The sequence below is a fragment of the Zalophus californianus genome, chromosome 3 (genome assembly GCF_009762305.2).
Source record: "Zalophus californianus isolate mZalCal1 chromosome 3, mZalCal1.pri.v2, whole genome shotgun sequence".
NCBI classification, from domain to species: domain Eukaryota; kingdom Metazoa; phylum Chordata; class Mammalia; order Carnivora; family Otariidae; genus Zalophus; species Zalophus californianus.
Genome location: NC_045597.1, coordinates 54,033,936 through 54,054,197, shown reverse-complemented (window position 1 = coordinate 54,054,197; position 20,262 = coordinate 54,033,936). Strand labels below are relative to the sequence as shown.

The window sequence follows — 20,262 nt, the reverse complement described above, 5'->3', positions numbered from 1 at the left end:
GTGGAAGGGCTAATTAGAACAGGCTGTTTGGATTGAGTGGGGCTAGAACCCAGAACTTGGGTGGGGAGAGCTCAAGGAGGGTTGACTGGCGAAGGGGGCTGCCATGTTCCCGCCTAGCTGTTTCAGTGAGTACTGACTCTCATCTGAAGTCTTTGGCTATAGCTCCAAGTTTACATGCCACAATGAAAAGAAGAGAGGATTGAGAAAACAAAAGGATAGGAGAGACATTTTATCATTTATTAAGATAAAAATAAATTTGGTGCTAGATATAAATGTTTTCCTGAAATATAGTTGCTTCTGGTTTGGGAATTTAGCAGCTACCCATTGGAACTTACTATTATGAAACAAAATATTTAGTACTAAAAACAAACTCTCAGTTGGAAATTAGGATATGTAAAACTGATTTGAATCACGTTTTTTCCTACTTTAATTTTAAAAGAATCCAACAAGAGAAAGAGCTGAAATCCAAAATTGCCTCTTTGTCTTCAGAGGTGAATATGACTTAACCCACAAGGATAAAAGCTAATTATTACTGCTCCTCTCACTGCCTGTTATGAAATAGATGCACATACAAATGTCTGTATAAACGTGTCTGAATATAAACAAGTGTTGCATTTAATATGAATTTTATAGTTAAAGGTTTTGATGTTTTCTCTGAAAGCATTTCATTGTTTATATAATAAACTAATGGCAAATTATAGTGTTGAGATCTTTATTTTTTTCTTTGAAAACTTGTTTTTCAAACTGTGACCAATAGCCAAGAAAGAACTTTTACTTGAAGGTAAAGGAGTATTGGTGATGCTTCTCCTTTTTTATTTATTGACATTCAAAGTACTCATTAGTTTTGTGTTATTTTTGCTCATTATGGTAAGTTTCAAAAAGGAAGTGTAAATCACAGATGGAGATGTGGCCATAATGCTTGACCTGTCACTTAAAAAGCTCTCCAGAATTCCCTGGTGGAGTGGGTGGAGAGTGGCTTGTGTTTAGTTATAGACAGTTCACTGGGTTGCAAGGAGAGGTTCGTGTTAAGAATACTGGAATAACACTTGCATTGTTTATTGCTACTAAAGAGTGTATCATTAGAGTCATCTTATCCAATATTTATTAAGATGACAAACTGTCAGAGAAGAGGGATTGAGGGCAGAGGATGAATCTCAGAAAAACAGGAGTAGTCCTAACCTGTGACCATCTCTCCAATCTTATTTCTTGCTACTTCTCTCCTGTTCTCTGTACACCAGCCCTTCCTTCTATGAGTTTGTTTTTTTTTAATGTTTTGCATTTCCCCCCCCCCCCGGGCCATTAAATTGTGCTGTTCCTTCTGGCCCCTAACTCTCTTTATTTTTTTTCTGACCCAGTACTTAAAGTTCTTAAAGCCTCAGAACAAATGCTATTTCTTTCAGAAATCCTTTATGACCTTTCTCTGTACTCCCCATCTAGCAGGCTGTTCTTTCTTTATCTTAGCACTTAGCACAGAGTGAATCTTCCCAGCTATACTACAGACTCCACAATGGCAGGGAATCCCTCTTGTTTGTCATTATTTCTCTGGCAACCAGCACAATGCTTGATACATCTTAGATATACTTGACTAATACTTGTTAGAGAAATGAATAGATGGATGGGTGGTTAGATGGATGCATGGATGGGTGGACGGATGGATGGAAGAATATAGGCTCATAAAGGACAGATGCTGGCCTCATGAATCAGGATCTTACCAATAACAATTTTAGCTAGGGAAATTGTACTTATTAGATTCTCAAAAATAAATACAGGTTGATTGACTGATTTATTTGACTGTCATGCAGGAATGCAAGTGATAGGCAGCAAGTAAAACATGAACATGAAAACATGAAAGCTTGATATCTAAGTTATTTTCTTGGCCAGAAATGGGGGGAAAAACACATTGGTTTTGGAAGCTCTTTAAAAATGTATTCTAACATTTAATTTTTTTGTAAATGATTTTCTTTATCATATAGTATGTTAGACATCTCTAGAATGGTGCTGGCAAGTCTTTCAGTCAATTATATGCTCATTGGCAAAGTGTTTCAAAATATTTTGGTAAACTTTGGAGCTGTGTGCCATTCAGCAGCTCACATGACATTTCCATGTCAGTATGTTGCTTTTTTATTGCATTTTGTTCACTCATCACTTGTGTGCTTCTTGCCAGCTTTTGTTCTCAGGATGAAATAGGTTTGAATTTTGGGATAAAAATATGCAAAATGGTACAAGAACCTCATAGTCTTGTGTAATCAGAAGTGTATAGTACAGTCAGAAGGAAAGCAAGTTAGAAGTAGCTTCCTGGGCTCTACATAAATAAATAATACCTTATGTATATTATATATGCATATGTAAATATATACATACAGACACACACACACACACACTACTAAGCTTTACACTAGGGTATTGGCATGATCACCTGTGGAAAGGGAATTTCAGGTGATGTCCTCTTGGATCTCTTAGAACGAACCTGGAAGATTATTAAAGTCTGAAGCAACAGCTGCTCTTGACAGTTTTTCCCCTACAAGGAGGTGAAATGATGCAGACCAATGGTCTAACATTTCCCAAAGTGCTATAAAAGAACAAACAAGAATCAGTAAAATGGCATATTGCTTTATGCTTTACTTTGGGAATTTTAGAATTTCTTTGGCAAACTACTTATTTTTTTTCCCCAGGAGAACCCCTTGACCTAATTTAGATGTTGTAATGGAAAGGTCTTTCTCAGAGCACAGAGTATGGTTCAGAAATAGTGTGTTGTTTTGTTTTGGGCTTTTCCTTTTAAATGCTAGAGAAAAAAATTCGGGTCAATCTGATATGTTTACATTGAAGTAAGCTGACATCTGGATTTCAATACTAATGGAGCAAAGAGTCAACATAAATATAACTGTACAAGCTCTGTCATGTGTACAATAATAATAAACTAAGCTCTTCTGAATGAAGCTGCTGTCTGAAAACATGTGAGCTTACCAACACGAAGAATGTTCCTAAAGCAAGTCTCAATCAAAAGTAAAACTGTTTTACGTTTAAAGTAGCTTGTAGTGTCCAAGTCACATTAAGAGGCCTTCATGAAAGTGAAAACACATGTAGCAATGTGCTTGGAAAAACCCACCAAAAGTGAATAGAGACCCTGACGCTTTCTTTGTGATTAAATGCCTCAGCTAATATCCATGTTTTCCCAAAACATATAACTTACTGAGCTGAGGCTCCACGGGGCTCTTGAAGGAGCTAAATATGTAGAAGAATAGTACATCACACTGAAACTTCAGAGGAATTCAGGAAGAAAAAAATCTGTCCTTAAACTTGTATGGCATTAGTTTAAAAGAAAATCACAGCACGGACATTACTGAATTTCCTTCTGTGTTTTCTGAATCCCTATAGTAACAGCAATAGTAGCATCTGCTCTGAGGCGGTACTTAGTGCTTTCTGTACACCGGGCCTTGTTTTCAATGAGTTACCTGTAGTAACCCATCTAATTCTCCCAACAGCCCTATTAGTTCGGCCCTGGCACAGCGCCTGGTTTGCAGATGAGCAAACTAAGCATAGAGTTTAAATAACCAGTTCAAGGTCATTCAGCCAATAAGTGAGTCGTAGAGGCGGCATTTGCGTTTATCCTCTGAAGACCGTGCTATTCTGCCTCTCACCTGTAGGTGAGTCTAATTCCTTTGCCCAGTAGTAGGATCCAAAGTGCAGGGAATGGCTGTCAGAGCTGTAGGAGCTGTTCCCGGGGGGACCTAGATTATGCTGAATAACAACAATGATAACTAATGTCTTAGAATGTTTTAGACTTTGCGAAGCACTTTCACCTGAACTTGTTCCTTTGCTCTTTACAGTAAAATTATAAGGTGGTTATTCATTTGAAAAATTTATGGAATTACCTATTCTATGTCAGACACTCTCCTAGATTATGGAACATAGTAGTAAATGAGACAACGTCCTTGTTCTCACGGAACTTTACTTAAAAGGATTGCATAGTAATTGTAATAGTAACAAGGACTGCTACATGTGTATGGGTCAGAAACAACAACGTAGGCTGGCAGGGCAGCAAAATCTTGTCCTTTCCTGTTTCAGGAAGGCTTGCGAAAGCTCACATGGTGTGATCTGAAGTCGCCTGAAGCTCTGATTTCATTCACAGCAAGGCAATCTGAAAACATTTATAGATTATTTACTTTTTGTTATTCTATTACAAAAACATTATGGAGACTTTCCTCTTCTAGTTATATCTGCATATATGTATAGATAAATTATTTCCATAATGACTTCCAACAGAGAGCTGAAGTCTGTTACAACTTAGGAACTTCTCTGGGACCTAATTTTTGCTAAAAAGGAGTATTTAGATGTAGGACTGTCCAACTCTGAGAACTTACATCTGGAAACTTAGCAGCAGCTGGAAAATTCTAATTCAGGAAGGGGGATAAAAGCCCATATATTTTTTTTTTCTTTAGGAAAAGCAAGCCAGCATTCATTTTTAAAGCTCCTATAAGATGGGAAGTATTCAAAGTCTGCTGTTGAATTTCAGATGTTTGCCTGTATCGAATGACATTGGAAAACTCTTTATTTGAAATGTTTAAACATGGAGCAAAGAAAATTTGAAGATGAATGAGAATACCATCCTCGGACTCTACAATCTTTCTTATTTTGACATTTATCTCTTTTTAAACTTTCCCACTTCACTTTCAATTCTTTTCAAAGAAATTTCAAAGAATTTTCCATCCAGAAAATTCAAATTCATGCCATATCAGGTACATCCCTAATTTCAGGTGACATAAATTCTGGGGTGTCATAGTATGCCTAAAGTCATTTGAGCTATATCATGTTTGATGGTGGAGGTATTGTGTCCTAGAAATGAAAGCTGGGGATGTGGCTCCCAGATCCTCCTTCTGATGGGCAGTTTGTCACCTGGCTCACTGGAGGTCACAGAGGGAATAAATGACAGGCTCAGAACATTCCAGGATGGTTCCAATTTAAGGAGTCTTCTGTTACTGTATTAGTGAGCTATTGAGGCCAATGTGCCCCTTTCTGTAATATGTGTTAGGTATCATCGTGGAGAGTCATGAAGAATAGGCATTTACTCACTTCATGTATTTCTCACAAATGTTTTAAACATTTTATATCTTCAGCGCCTAATAAGCTGAAGTAGGCTATTTTGTCATGTGTTCTAAATTGTTTCTGTGATATTGTCTGCCACAGAGTAGAGCCCGATGTAGGGCTCGATCCCAGGACTCTGGGATCATGACCTGAGCCGAAGGCAGACGCTTAACAATTGAGCCACCCAGGTGCCTCAAGAACAAGATTCTTAAAAAAAGGAACAGAAAATAAGGAAGAGTACTAGAAAATTAAAAGTACAATAGCCAAAAAATTTTAAAAATCAACATAAGGTAAGGAAATCATTTTGAATAAGCCTCCCAAAATTTAAAAATGAGAAATGGAAAACATGAGGGAAAAGAAAAAAGATGAACAAAATCTAACTAGAAGGCCCAACTACTAAGAATTCCAAAGAGACTTCCAAAGAAGAAAAACATAGGAAAGAAAATAATCAAAGAAATAATTTAAAAGAAATTCCCATAACTAAAAGTCCCAAGTTTTCAGAATGAAAGAGCCCTTCAAGAAGGCATGTCAAGGAAAGAACTATAACCAGTTATGCATTAGTTAGGGATCCTAAAGATAAGTGACTAAAAATGGAGGCAGGGAAAGTAACTTTCAAAGGACAAGAATCAGATTTCTTATCAATAATACTAAATGGATATTAAGGATGCTAAAAAACAGAGCAATGTCTCTCAAGTTCCTAAGAAAAATTGTTTAACTTATAATTCTTGACCTAGTCAAAACATTAATAAGTTATTTTCAGACATGCAGAAATTCAGAACATTTACCTCCTACATGCCCTTTTCAGGAAGCATCCTAAGAAGGCTTCAGCAGCACATGGGATTAAAGTGAGAGAGAGGAAGACAGGGATCCAGGAAAGATCAGTGCCCAATAAGATGCTTAGGTAGCAATTGCTCCACCATGAGTCAGAAGGAGGTATCCAGGAAAAGGGGGAATTCCAAAGATTTCATTCTACTTTCTGAGAAGTTGAAAGTACTTAATGATAACATAAAGGCAGATTATACAAGGAAAAACAAAAGCAATTAGAAACTGTAGGAAAACAAAAAGCTATACAATATAAGGCAATGTAATCATAGTATACTACTTATATCAGCAGTAGAATGACACATATTCATAAGAATTTTTTGTTGATTTTCAAGCTTTAGAATCAATCTCCAGACAAAACACTAAAGTCTTAATATGGCTAAAAATAGAATATAAATATAGAATTAACAGTACAAGTGAGAGAAACTAGAAGATATTAAAGAGAAAAGAAGTTATGGAAAGGGTAATATTCTCATCTTGCTATGTAAGAAAGCATTAGATAATGTCTAAAGTTAATAAGCTAGAGATACAGAAATAAGTATATTATTTTAGGGGCGCCTGGGTGGCTCAGTCAGTTAAGCATCTGCCTTTGACCTGCTCAGGTCTTGATCCCAGGGCCCTGGGATGGAGTCCTGCATCAGGCTCCCTACTCAGCAGGGAGTCTGGTCCTCCCTCTCCCTTTCCCCCTTCCCCCTGCTCGTGCTCTCTCTCTCAAATAAATAAAATCTTTTTTTAAAAAAAGAAATAAGTATATTATTTTAAGGAACACAGGTAATAAGAGAACTAAAAAAAAGAGTATATTGAGAATAGGCAGCTAGTACAAATAAGCTAGCTAGATCCTTATCTATATGGTAGTAAGTCAACAGATCTTTTTGTGTCCTAAGACTCAGTTTCCAAAGTGGGGGAGGGTGGTTCCCCCCCACACCAGCAAAGGATTTTCAGATACCAACAGGATGTCTAATAATTGAACTCAATTCTGATACTATCTACTTGGAGATAGCATCAGATTCTATAGCTAAGGGTTCCATCCTACAGGACTACCTTCTCCTGACTCATGTCAGATGACAGTTGCAAGCTTGGGTCATTACCTATGCTTCAGACCCACAGACTGGAGGTTCTCACAACCACCTCCTTGGGTTTCAGATGCCTGTCACAAGTCCAGATTGTTACCTGTACTTCTGACCAACTGGCTATAAATCAGAGGTTCCTAAGGCCCCCTCCTTGGGTTTGATTAGTTTGCTAGAACTTCTCACAGAACCCAATGAAACATTTTACTTACTAGATTATCAGTTTATTATAAAAGGATATAATTCAGGAACAGCCAGGTGGAAGAGATGAGAGGACCCAGTATGGGGAAAGGGTATGGAGCTTCCATGTTCTCTGAGTGTGCCACTCTCCCCAACCTCCACATATTCACCGATAAGGAAGCTTTTGGAACCCCATCCTTTGGTTTTTATGGAGGCTTCATTACATAGGCATGAGTGATTGAATCACTAGTCATTGGCAATAGATTCAACCTCCAGCCCCTGCCCCCTCCCAGGAAATCAGGGGGTGAAAATGAAAGTTCCAATCTTCTATTTATGGTTGGTTCCCCTCGCAACCAGCCCCTATCCCCAGGTGCTTTCAAAATTCACCACATTCACATAAACCCAGTTATTAAGAATAACAAGACACCCATTTCGCCTTTATGGATATGAAGCAGATTTCAGAAACTTAGGAAAAGATCAAATATTATAACCAAAGACACTCCTATTGCTCTTATTGCTCAGGAAATTCCAAGAGTTTTGGGAGTTGTGAGCCAGGAACCATGTACAAAGACCAAACACATATGAGAAATATATATTTGGTCAATCAGATGACCAAATATATATTTTCTTATAAATCCCAGTATTAAAACAGATAATATCTAAATTTCATAAATCAGGAAATGGTGGTTATAAACACACACACTCATACTTGACTTAGCCAATATTACAAATATATTTAGAACTTTAAAGGCACTAACAAAAGTATAAACACAGAAACAGTTAAAAGAATTACAAGCTTTGAGGCGCCTGGGTGGCTCAGTCTTTAAGCGTCTTGTTCTTGTTTTTTAGATTTTAAAGTTCTATTCCCCAGATTATTCAGGTTTCCTCAAAGGTCATTTTGTTTGTGTGTGTGTTTGTTGTAGATATTTTTCTTTTATCTTTACAACATTTTTACAAATGTCTGTCAACAGTTATCCAGTTATATTTAAGAATGAAAATTTGGGGACTCTATCATGAGAGATTATAGTCTAGCATCCTGCTTTTTATGGTGTTTGTTGGAAAGCTTATTATTTCTTGGCACTAGTCTCCAACTTTCTGGATTCTTTTGATGATCCTCTCTTCCTACATGTATCTAGGTTATAGCTTTATTAGTCCTCTGTTCAAGTCCATCATCTAGGATTTTGCTGAATTGTTTCACCCATTCCTATTGTGTTTGGTTTTATAGGTTTATGGTCATCCAGCTTCTTGACTTTAATATTAATAGGAACCTGGGAAGGCATGGTATAAACCATATGATCAATTTGTCTTCTTGAGCTGGAAACATCTAGAACCAGTATAAATTTCATATATTTTTTAAGTTGCTTGAGAAATTAAAATGTAAAATATTTTGGTACTACCTCACCAAAGGATATCTGTAAGTTTCTTTTATTTATTTGTTTCCTGAGAGAATCAGTATTATCTCACTGACTTTTGGAGAGAGAGTGGTTTTGGATATTGACTTTTATTATTTACTTCTCTAATGGTATCCTGTGTCATCTTGGATATATTTGTTATGGCTATTACTGATGATGTTATTAATAAATTACTCTTGTTTAGCCCATTTCTTAAAATTGTTTATGTGTGGTTTTATTTTTTTTTCAGTTAGGACTTTTTTTTTTTAAAGATTTTATTTATTTGACAGAGAGGGAGACGGAGAGAGAGGGAACACAAGCAGGGGGAGAGGGAGAGGGAGAAGCAGGCTTCCTGCTGAGCAGGGAGCCTGACGCGGGGCTAGATCCCAGGACCCTGGGATCATGACCTGAGCCAAAGGCAGATGCTTAACGACTGAGCCACCCAGGCACCCCTACGTCTAGTTTTAAATCCAATCTGGACTGTATTTCACAAAAGGGAGCATAAATTCAATTATTAATATAAATACAAGGAGCACAGACTTCCAGTGAATCCAAACATATATATGTGGTCTGATTCAATAGATGTTTTTTAAAAATTTAAAAAGAAAACCAACCTTTTCATTTTGAAATAATTTTAGTTTTACCAAAGAATTAGAAAGATAATACAGAGAGTTTCTGTATATTCTTCATTCAGATCCCCCTAATGGTACCTGTGCCATGGTTATGTAACCTTGGTACACTTATCAAAACTAAGGAATTAATATTGTACAGTACAAGTGATTATACTACATACTTTATTTTTTTAAGATTGATTTATTTATTTGAGAAAGACAGCATGAGCAGGGGGAGGGACAAAGGGAGAGGGGCCAAGCAGACTCCCCATTGAGTGGGGAGCCCAACCCAGGGCTCGATCCCAGGACCCTGAGATCATGACATGAGCCAAAATCAAGAGTTGGGATGCTTAACCGACTGAGCCACCCACGTGCCCCTCTACTCCATTCTTTATTTGGACTTTACTAGTTTTTCATTTCTGTCCTTTTCTGTTCCAGGATCCCATCTTAAGATACCAAGGGATCATGTCCCCATAGTTTCCTCCAATCTGTGACAGTTCCACAGTTTTTTCCTATTTTTCATGACCTTGACATTTTGAAGAGTACTAGTCAGATATTTTGTAGGATTTTGCTCAGTTTTTTTCCCCTGATGTTTTGTCATGATTAAGCTAGAGTTTTGGATTCTAGGAAACAATACCACAGAGATGAAGTACCCTTCTTATTATAGCAAAGGCACATGATAGCAACATGACTTTTACTGATGATATGAACCTTGATCATTTGAGGTAATGTCTGCCCAATGCCTTCACAGTTACTATTTTCTTTTTCAATATTATATTCATTTAGAGCAAGTTACTAAGTTTAGCATACAGTCAATTGGAGAGAAATTAAGTTACATCTCCTGGGTAGAAGAGTATCAAAATATTTTGTATTATGTTAAAACTACTAAGGTAATTTTAATATTTTAGGGGTGCTACTTAGAGGCTATTTAACTATCATGCTCTTCTTCAAGTTTTTGCCCACTAATTTTAGTATTCATCATTAAGTCTTGTCTGTAGCAATTACTACTGAGTGTTCTAATTACTTTCTGTTTCCCTCCTTCCTTCTACATTTTTTATTTGAAATTCTGTAAGAAGACTTGTCTCTTTTTTCCCATTTATTTGTTTATTCAATCATTTTAATACCATTATGGACTCATGAGTATTTATTTTAGTTTTTGGTTACATAGTCTAAAGTGATCATTATTTATTCTGTTTCTTATATTGGCCACTGGGAACTCTTTCAGGTTGGCTCCTCTGCCTTTTGACATGTTGAATAATAATTTTTATTAGTATCATTATTTTTAACCCTTCCATGGCTCCTTGGCATTGTAATACACTCCAAGCTTATCCACAATAGATGTTTAGAGTAAACCACAGAATGGACAAATCAATAATCTCATAGTATTTATTTAATGTTAAACAAGTATATTTGATGCTATGGAGAACAATGAAGTCGAAATTAGTAATTTCTGCCCTCAAGGATTCTATTTTCAGAGATAAAATAAACTAATGAAAGATAAAGAAAAAAGAAAGCAGTACAATATTAAATCAGTAAGGGCTAGAGAAGCTTACAGAAAAGGAAAAATAACACTTAGCTAAATATGTCAAGAAGAAAGCCAGGAAAGATGCATATAGTTTAGTCAAGTGAAATAGAAAGGAAAAAACATAAGTTCAGGAATTGTTATTATGATGTGAGAAGCAGTAAGAGACAAAATCATCTTAGATGAAATAGATAAATTTCTTGTTTAGTAAGATTAAATCTACTAACATTGATACAAGAAGAAATAGAAAGCAGACATAGCTCTATATTTGTTAAATAAATTGAATTTATAATTAAAAGCCTTCCCACAAAGAAAAATTCAGATCCACATGGTTTCACTACTGAATTCCTTCAGACATTTAAAGAAGAAATAATATAAATCTGAAACAAATAGAGTTAAAGACAACACTTCCCAAATCATTTTCTGAGACCAGCATAACTTGAATACTAAGTCCTGATAAGGAACACTCTAAAAGAAAATTGCACATTGATATCCCTTATGACCATAGACACAAAAATATTTGACCCACAATTAGGAATAGAATACAGTGATATATTTAAAAAATGATATGTCATGACCAAATTGAATTTATTCCAAGTATGTTAAGTATGCATTACCATTAAAAAATCAGTCCACATACAGGATCAAAATCATATGATTATATCCATAGACCCAGAAACAGCATTTGACACAATTTAGCACCAAATAATGATAAAAACTCTCAGCAAAACTACAAATAAAAGGGATCTTCCTTAATCTGATAAAGAACATCTGTGAAAAATCTGCAACTCACAATGTTGAAACAATAAATGCTTTCCTCCAAAATCAGGAAGAATGCATGGATGCCCTCACTAATTCTGTTTAACACTGTACTGGAGATCCTAGCCAATGCAATAGAATTAACCAGTAAAAGAAATTTTTAAAGCTTACAGTTTGGAAAGGAAGAAGTAATTAAACTGTCTCTATTTGCAAATGGCATGATTGTGTATCTAGAAAGTCCAAAGGGACCTAAAAAGACCTATTTGAACTTAGCAAAAATGTATTGAATTTATTAGCAAGGTTTCAGGATACAAGGTCAATGTAAAATATCAGTCCTATTTCTATACACTAAGAAATAATTGGAAAGTGGAATTTAAAGCAATACCAATTATAGTAGTATCAAAACCATAAAATAGTAATATATTTAAATAAATAAGTACATGACCTATACACTGAAAATTATAGAACATTTGTGATAAAAATTAAAGAAGATGTAAATAAGTGGAGAGATATATACCATGTTCTAGAATGGAAGACTCAGCATTGTTAAAATGTTGGTTTTTCCCAAAATAATGGACAGATGTAACATAGTCCCAAAAGGTTTTATTGTTGTTCTACCAAAAGGTTTTTTGATAGAAATTGACAAGTTCTAAAATTTCTATGGAAATACAAGGATTTAAAAGGATTAAAACATTTTTTCCTCTTTTTTTTTTTTTTTTTTTTTACTGAGTCAAACATTTTTTAAAAAAGAATGTCAATACTGGGGGTCTCTTACTCCCTGATTACAAGATTTATATAAAAGCATCAATAATTAAGAAAATATGGTATTAGATAAGGATAGAAAAGTGGATCAGTGGAACAGAATCAACTATCAGGAAAGAAGAAATTATATTGTTAATTGATTTTCAACAAAGGCACCAAAGCAATTTAGTGGGATAAAGGAACTTACCAACAAATGGTATTGGAGCAATTTATTAGCTGTATTGAAACAAAATGAAACTTAATGCTTACCTCACACAGAAATTAATTCAGGATATATCATAGATTTTTATATAAAAACAACTGTAAAGCTTCTAGAAAAAAACTGTAAGAGTATTTTTTAGAAAGATAACTATATCTTAGGGTACCAAAAGCCCTGACACTGTCGAAATGAAACCTGTTAAAGTAGACTTTACCAAAATAAAAAAACTCCTGCTCATGAACATTTTTAATAGAGAAGCCACAGACTGGGAAAATAATTTGCAATATATATATATATGATAAAGGAATTGAATCCAGAATATATAAAGAAACTTTTACAATTTAATTTAAAAAGACAAAGAACATCCTTCCCCTAAAGGACAAATGACTTGAACAAAACCTTCACAGAAGATAATACAATGTACAAAACACATTTGAAGTTGCAATAAGGACGTTATTAGTCATAAGGGAAATGGAAATTTAAATACTACTTCATGCCCACTAGAATAACTAAAAATAAAAGCACTGATGGCCCCACATGCTCATGAGGACATGGGAATGCAGAGACTCATACAGGGCTGGTGAGGGGTAAAATAGAAAAGCCATTTTTGGAAAACTGGTGATTCCTTTGAAACTTAAACATGTACCTGCCCTATGCCTGAGCAATCTCATGCCTATTTACATGAGAAAATGATTATTTTCTACAAAAAACCTTGAATAAGAATGTTCATGATAGCTTTGTGTATAATGGCCCAAACTGGATCAACCTGAAATGTCCATCAATAGAAGAATGGACAACAAATCATGGTATTTTCATACAATGGAATACCACACATTTACACAATGGAGTAATTCTTATGGATTAACTAATAGATTAAAAATAACAATAAATCATCATCATTATGTTGAGCAAAGGAAGCCAGACAAAAAAGAATAATATACTGTATGATTCTAACAAGCTTACTCAGTGGTTGGCAGGATTCAGTTCCTCCTGTGTTGGACTGAAAGCCTTAGGCTGGAAACTTCCCTCAGTTCCTTGCCAGATGGGCCTCTCCATTGGGCAGCTCACAATGAGGCAGTGGCTATCATCAGAGTCAGAGGGCAAGAGAGATGTCACTTCCCATCACTTTTGCCGTATTGTGTTCATTAGAAGTCACTAAATCTAGCCCACACCCAAGGTGGGGAAGAGAAGGGGATTATACAAGGGTGTGATACTGGTATCTAGTTAAGCAAGAGAATCAATGGAAGATCCTTTCCAGCTTAAAATATTTTAACTCTACAGTGAGAAACTAGAAGAGGGATGAAATATTGTTGTGGCCTAGGAAGATTCACTGAAGAAGGTGAGGCTTCTAGTACTCTCTGAAAGGCGGGTTGGTACACAGAAGAGAAGGCACAGCAGTGGTTCTTAACAAGTGATGTATGTCTGAATCACCTGCAGAGCATTTTTTAAAATTTAAAAATTTAAAATTTCCTCCACTGTGTCCAATTCAGAAGATTTGGGTGATTGTCATATACCCCTAGTTGAGATTCACTGTAATATGATGAACAAACCATTCCTTTTTGACTCCAGGGTTTAGGTCAGAAAGAATCTGTTTTTAAAGTTAGTGGTGGGAACAGTGTTCTTAATAAGGAACTTAGATCCGATCCTTTAGACAATAGGGCACCGTTGTAGGCTCTTCAGTAGTGGATATACATAATTAGGATTTCATTTCATTTCATTTATGTAGTCATTCATTAATTTTTCTTCCAAATATTTGTCACCACCCTAGACCAGTCAGAGAGGGTGACTGATCTTTGGACTGTTTTCAAGATGAGCTACAAGAAGGAAAACCAGCTAGAAGCTTAGGAGAGTACATACAGTATAATATCATGAATTGGATGAATGGGAAGAAGCAATGGTAGGATTTCCTATCCAGTGGAAGGGATGAAGAAGGGAACAATGCTACCAGGAGCTTTGCAGATTCATTCTCCTAATGCAGACCTCCCTGGGCTGGGAAGCAGGTGGGGATGGGGAGAATCCGAGCCACTGTGTGCTTCTAGCTCTTCTGTTTAGTACAATATTGTATGTGTCTGGCAAGGACAAAGTAGCATGGCTCAGTAAGCCCTTGAAAAGAGACTTCAGAGAGACTACATTTTTAATCTATAAATGATGGGATTCCTGCTAAGCTTCTTTTGAATTAAATAAAGTCCAGAATAGGGGAGAATAGGAATGTTCATTAATGGAAGAAGACAACATTTCTGAATGAATGATGCAAAATCAAACACAGTCTTTTTTTTCATTGCTTCTAGAGAATCAAAGTCACACAATCCTTCTGTGGCTCTCTGCTTCTAACAATATAGTACATCTGTTCGTTATACTTCCTGGAATAAAAGGATGTATAGTTTCTCTGCACAGTGACAGACATGTTTTCTTGAACAATACCCTGTAAAGTTCACATTGGAGATTTGAGTCACAAGCCCTGTGATTTAAATTTGAAGCTAAGTTTAAAAGTGGTGTGTCTAGAGCTTGCCAAGTTCCATTAAAAGCCATGGTGTCATTTTGGATTATGGTTGAATAAAACAGGATTCAGTGAGATACTGTATCTTTCTTAGTAGCAAAATACAGATTTTCTTCTTTGTATGATTCCCTGACTGTGTTGTTATGGCAGATACCTACTTTCACACCAAATCCTGGGAAATAATGTCTAATTTCATGGACCTATTTTTTTCCCCTAAAGTAGCTCATTTTCTAGCTTTTCAATTATCTTCAGAGGATTTCTGTAAAAGCCTAGTCATTTGTGCTTGTTTAGTTATGGTTGATCTTGGATGCTACCTTTCCCATGGCAGCCTTCTTGATTCCCTTCATCCCCTACCTCTAGAGAGGATTCCAACTCACTAAAGCTTGGAAGCTCTTTTTGCCTTCCTGACATCATCATGGTCTGTTACGTGGCAATCATATTACTCCTCCCTAACATTTGATGGGTTCTTACTACCTGCCACTCATTGTGCCAAACCTTTCTCTAGGTTATCTTACTTCATGATCACAAAAACCTGCAGGGGAAGTATACCATTTCTGCATTTTGCAGAGGAGAAAGCTGAGGGTAAAGAGTCAAATACTTTGCCCCAGGTCATATCGCCAGTGAGTGATGAAACAAGAGCACCCTTAGGCGGTCTGGTCCAGACCCCATTATTTCAAACACTTATCAGTATGCCCTTCTTATAACTTTTGACATCCTACTCACATACCCCTGCAAGAAAGTTAACAGGCTTGAGGGGTGGACTACCTTGTTTCCATATTCCTGGAGTTTTATGACTTACTGATTGACTCATAAATAAATGAGCAGTCAACAAATGAGCCAAGTGAATACTTGAAAACTGCCATTTGGATTTTATGGGAAGCAGGGTCTACAGGTTTAGGCATATCACCTGAAATTTTGCTTTTGAGTGATATGAAGAAAACAATGCTAGTATACAAGGCATTAAGAAGAGTTTCTATTTTTATCCCTGTCATTTAGGTTAGATCCTATGGTCCAAATACTTCTTTTCCCAGTTCTTTGTCAAGCACTTCCTCCTTCTTTTATGCAAAGATAAACTGGCTCTGTTTGGCTCTGTTCTTTTTTTCTTTTTCCCCCCATGTAATAATCCCAGGCTCCAGTCCTATAGAACTCTGAAAGTGCTATCTCTCGTTTTCCCGTTTCTTTATTCATGACTTAAGCTTTTGTTCCCAAAATAAAATAGAATAAAATAAAATAAAATTTTTACAGTTATATGTGACTTTCCTGCTCTATCATTCTCCAGCTTTTCTGAGGGGCTTCCCAAATGCAGTGTGGATATGAACTAAAAGTCCCCAATACTCAGAAGTCAGTGGCATTAAAAGCTGGAACTTCAAGGGAGATTTTGAAGTGGTTAATTGGTGTGCAGTGACCCTGAAACACACTGTGAGAGGAGGTGCTGGGACAGCTGGTGGAGGGTAGGCTGAGGGGCTCTCTGTGTTGGCACTGGGGCAACCGGAAACATACAGCTATTTGATGAACAAGGAGAATGGAAATCTAGATGGTGCCCTGCCGAGGCTTGCCCAGCCACCTTCAGATGAACATGACCACGAGGAGATACAGTAATAGCACTCAGAGATCCACAGACGGTGTGGCTTCCCTCCCCAACTGTAGCAGGCACACCCTCAGGAAAAGTCAGGATTCCCTTTCACTGTCACGGGGAAGGAACAGTGGGTTAGGCAGAGGCAGCAGAGGAAGAGGATGGCGCTGCTCTCCTTGATGGAAACAGCACACAAACTGGCATGGCGGTCTTCACAAGGGGGCTACAGAGTCTCCAGTGAGTTTTCTCTCTTTGCCCAAAGAACAAAGATGGGCGACAAACTGCCCTGCTTAGAACTGAGGATCTGTATTTCTGTGACTGAATTAAGACCAGATTATACATAAAACTAAAGCAAAACAGGAAAGAAAATGTCTGAAATTAATGATGTTTGAATTAATTTAATAAATTGTAGCATTGTCTGCTCTCCTGTCAATTCTGTTTGTGAAATATTTTTCTAAATCACATAGGCCACAGAGTGAGATGAGGGAAAGAGCCAGCCCTAAAGCCTTTGGGCTTTGCAAGACTCAGATTCTAAGCCTGACCTCAGGAGTCTATACTTTACTTCTCTCATCTGTGAAATGGAGCCAGTACTCTCCCATGGCAGGCCCGTGGTTCAGATTAAGAGCCCATATATACACAACGCCTTGCTGTGCTGGTAGGTACTCCATAAATACCAGTTCCTGTCTCTGTGCTCACCCCCCATGCACAGTTCTTCAGTACTCCTCATCTTTAAAGGTTTTTATATACAGGACTGAGAGATTATTGTCCTACCCTGCCATTTATGAATACGATTTTAGGGGTAAGAAGATAACAGAAATGAATACCATTATATTAATAATGGCAGAAGGTGCTAGTACAGACCATGATGGCTGAGACTGGCAGTAATGGTACTTGGATACTTCCTAAGAGCGTCCTTTTCTTTCTTTCCAGAAGCATCTGGCATGTCAGAGCCACACTGTCTTCCATGGGACGCCATTTGTGAACAGCTTCCATTTAAAAGACTTTTGTGAATACATGGTCTCAACCAGGTACCCAGAGAACATACTTGTCTTCTGATCTGCTGGAGGTCTTAAGGTTTGTGTTAATATTTTTTATTTCTCTTAGTGAAGATATTATTAATTTTGAGGGATATTTTAAAAATGGATCATAGTTGTACTCTACTGTAATAAGAACTCTGGGGTAGATTATGCACAGATTATAATCCTGTGATTTCATTGGGAAATAGATACAAATGAAAAGAAATTTGATATGCTACTTCTCATACTTATTGTTGTATGCTCTGTAGGATGTTACAAGGATATTAGAAATATAATATCCCCCACATTGGCTCAAAACAAATTTTGTCTTTTCATTCATAAATTCTAACGGAATAGATTCAATAAATTTATATTGAGTATCTATAATATATATCAGATTTTGTTAAGTACTTTCAATAGTTAGAGACCTTGTGGATAAATTATATTTGGAAACATTAAAAAATCAAATTTGCATTTGTCGGTATCAACTAGCATTATTATTATGACAGGTTTTAAATTAGAAATCCTCAGTGGCCAGAATGTTTTCATTTAGTTCTACCAAGGGGTACTCACCCTGTGATTTATAATGATAGAACAGGGTTGTTGTTGTTGCTTTTTAATATGTATATATATTAACAGCTTGAAAAATTGCTAACAATATTGTTGCTTACTCAATAAGAAAATCTTGCTAGCAAAACAAGCATCTTATTTTGGAAGACATATTTTGCTGTTGAGGTAGTACCAAGTAAAATACTTTTATTTTGAAAGTACTTTCTGACAAAGACCTACCCAACGGCTGAATTCAACCCATGCGTCTTTCATAGATGGGAAATAAACAAGGGAGGGGGTAAAGCTTAGTCCACCGAGTGGACAAAAACTAAATGAAGAGCAAGGGAGAAGGAACATTGTACTTTCCCTAGATTGACATGTCTTTTTCCACAGGCATTTATTTCATTTGGTTGGACTTTGATTCCGTCCACAGTGACAAATGTTTTCTCCCCTAATGGCCCTTTTCTGTGGGTTTTCTTGTTATTTCTTTTATTTCTACTGAGAAATCAAAGTAGATTTCACCGCAGTGCTGGGCTAGATTCCAGTTTTCCTACTGCACCCTTCATTGTCAGGTGGCCTGATTGACTCACTTTGAAGGGTGAGGCCCAGACTACAAACTCCTCACTTTGAATTGAGGATGCTGAAACTGGCAGAGTTGAGTGAAGGGTGGGGCTGGGCCTAAAACCCAGTTTTTAACACTAGGTACCATTTTCTTCCCACTCCATCATACTTCTATTCTGGGCTTACATTTATTTCTCAACTGTCCAGAAACAGTAATATGCATATATGAATGCTCTTTTGGAGAACTAGAATTTCTGGTTTGGTGTTTAAAGGACATCACTGCTGTTTGATATGGGAACATGGCTCTGGGAAAGATAGTGTCAGAACTCAGTGCAGGAAAATAGCAAAGAGAGGACAGCTCTGAGGATTTAGGGAAAAGAGAGGACCTAGACCCCAGAGGAAATAGTGGGGTTGATGTTGCAAAGGTATTAGCTCAGTCACCAAGAAAGGAGTAGAAAAGCTGACATCTGAGGGAAGACTGAAAAAGGTAAGTAACAAAGGAATATTTCTTCACTTGCTTTTCACCATGTACCCTAGTTTCAACTCCCTACTCCATGTCATGGGCTTCCTCAGAAATTTGAGGATCAGTTTTTGGGGAGGTTAAAGGGTTCTTGGTTGTAGCTGAAATTCTCCCTCCCTTCAATCCAATATCCTTTGCTTCACCCACCCTCCATCAACATTTCTCCTTTCTCCCTCACTTGCTTTTTGATGGCTCCTACTTCATGCTTCAAGCAGAGAATCAGGAAATGACTTGATGACTTTTATCTTTCTGATCCTTCCAAGGTCTCAAGGAAAGTTGTAAATTGAAAGAATGTAAAAACATTTGAGCTTTGGCAAATTTCTCCCACAGACAGTCTGTTAAGGCTCTGACTTCTTGGGGCGCGTGGGTGGCTCAGTCGGTTAAGCATCTGACTCTTGATTTCAACTCAGATCAAGATCTCAGGGTAGTGAAATTGAGCCCCTCTTTGGGTGCCGCACTCAGCAGGGAGTCTGCTTAAGATTCTCTCTCTCCCGCTCTTTCTGCCCTCTCTTCACTCACGTGTGCGTGTGTGCTCTCTCTCTCTAAAATAAATAAAATCTTTAAAAAAAAAGCACATCCTAGAAATATATTGTAATACATAATAGGTAGAGCTCTCTCCCTCTCTCTCTAAAATATTTTTTAAAAAGGCTCTGATTTCTTGAGACATTTACCATAATATAGGTACCTTTCCATAGAAAAACAAAATCTCATTCACTATGAATTTTTTTAATTTAACATAAGAAATCATTTAATTCCCTAGTACAGAAGTTACTTATTAACAAAATGAGAAGTGTTCATGACTTACAGATACAATTCTAAGTAGGAGTATCTGGATTGTTATAATAGATTATACTTAATATCTGCCTTACCTTCTACAAAATGCACATGGTAAGTACAGAGTTGAAAATAGGGACTGGACTAGAGGACTCTGTTTTCTAGTAAAATGAGGATTCCTACATGAGAAGATTTATCATATCTAAAAAGGCTTACATGTATGAAGAGAGAAATTATAGCATCAAAGGCTTCCTTTATCTTATGTTATTTAATTATTGAAAGCTTTATGACTGAGTTCCTCAGCCAGATTTTTTAAACATGGTGATTTTCCCGTTCTGTCTTCTTTTGTGTACCAGACACCAAGTTATATTTGACTT

General features: G+C 36.7%; 1 protein-coding gene across 6 annotated transcripts in view; it reads left to right on the top strand.

Annotated features, from left to right (window-relative positions):
* ENOX1 (ecto-NOX disulfide-thiol exchanger 1) overlaps positions 1–20,262 on the top strand; it is a 555,783-nt gene that overhangs the window by 255,739 nt on the left and 279,782 nt on the right. For all 6 annotated transcript variants that reach the window (XM_027591387.2, XM_027591386.2, XM_027591388.2 and 3 more), the window contains exon 2: positions 17,396–17,539. The gene's annotated coding sequence lies outside the window, so the exon portion shown is untranslated. The remainder of the gene's footprint in view (positions 1–17,395; positions 17,540–20,262) is intronic.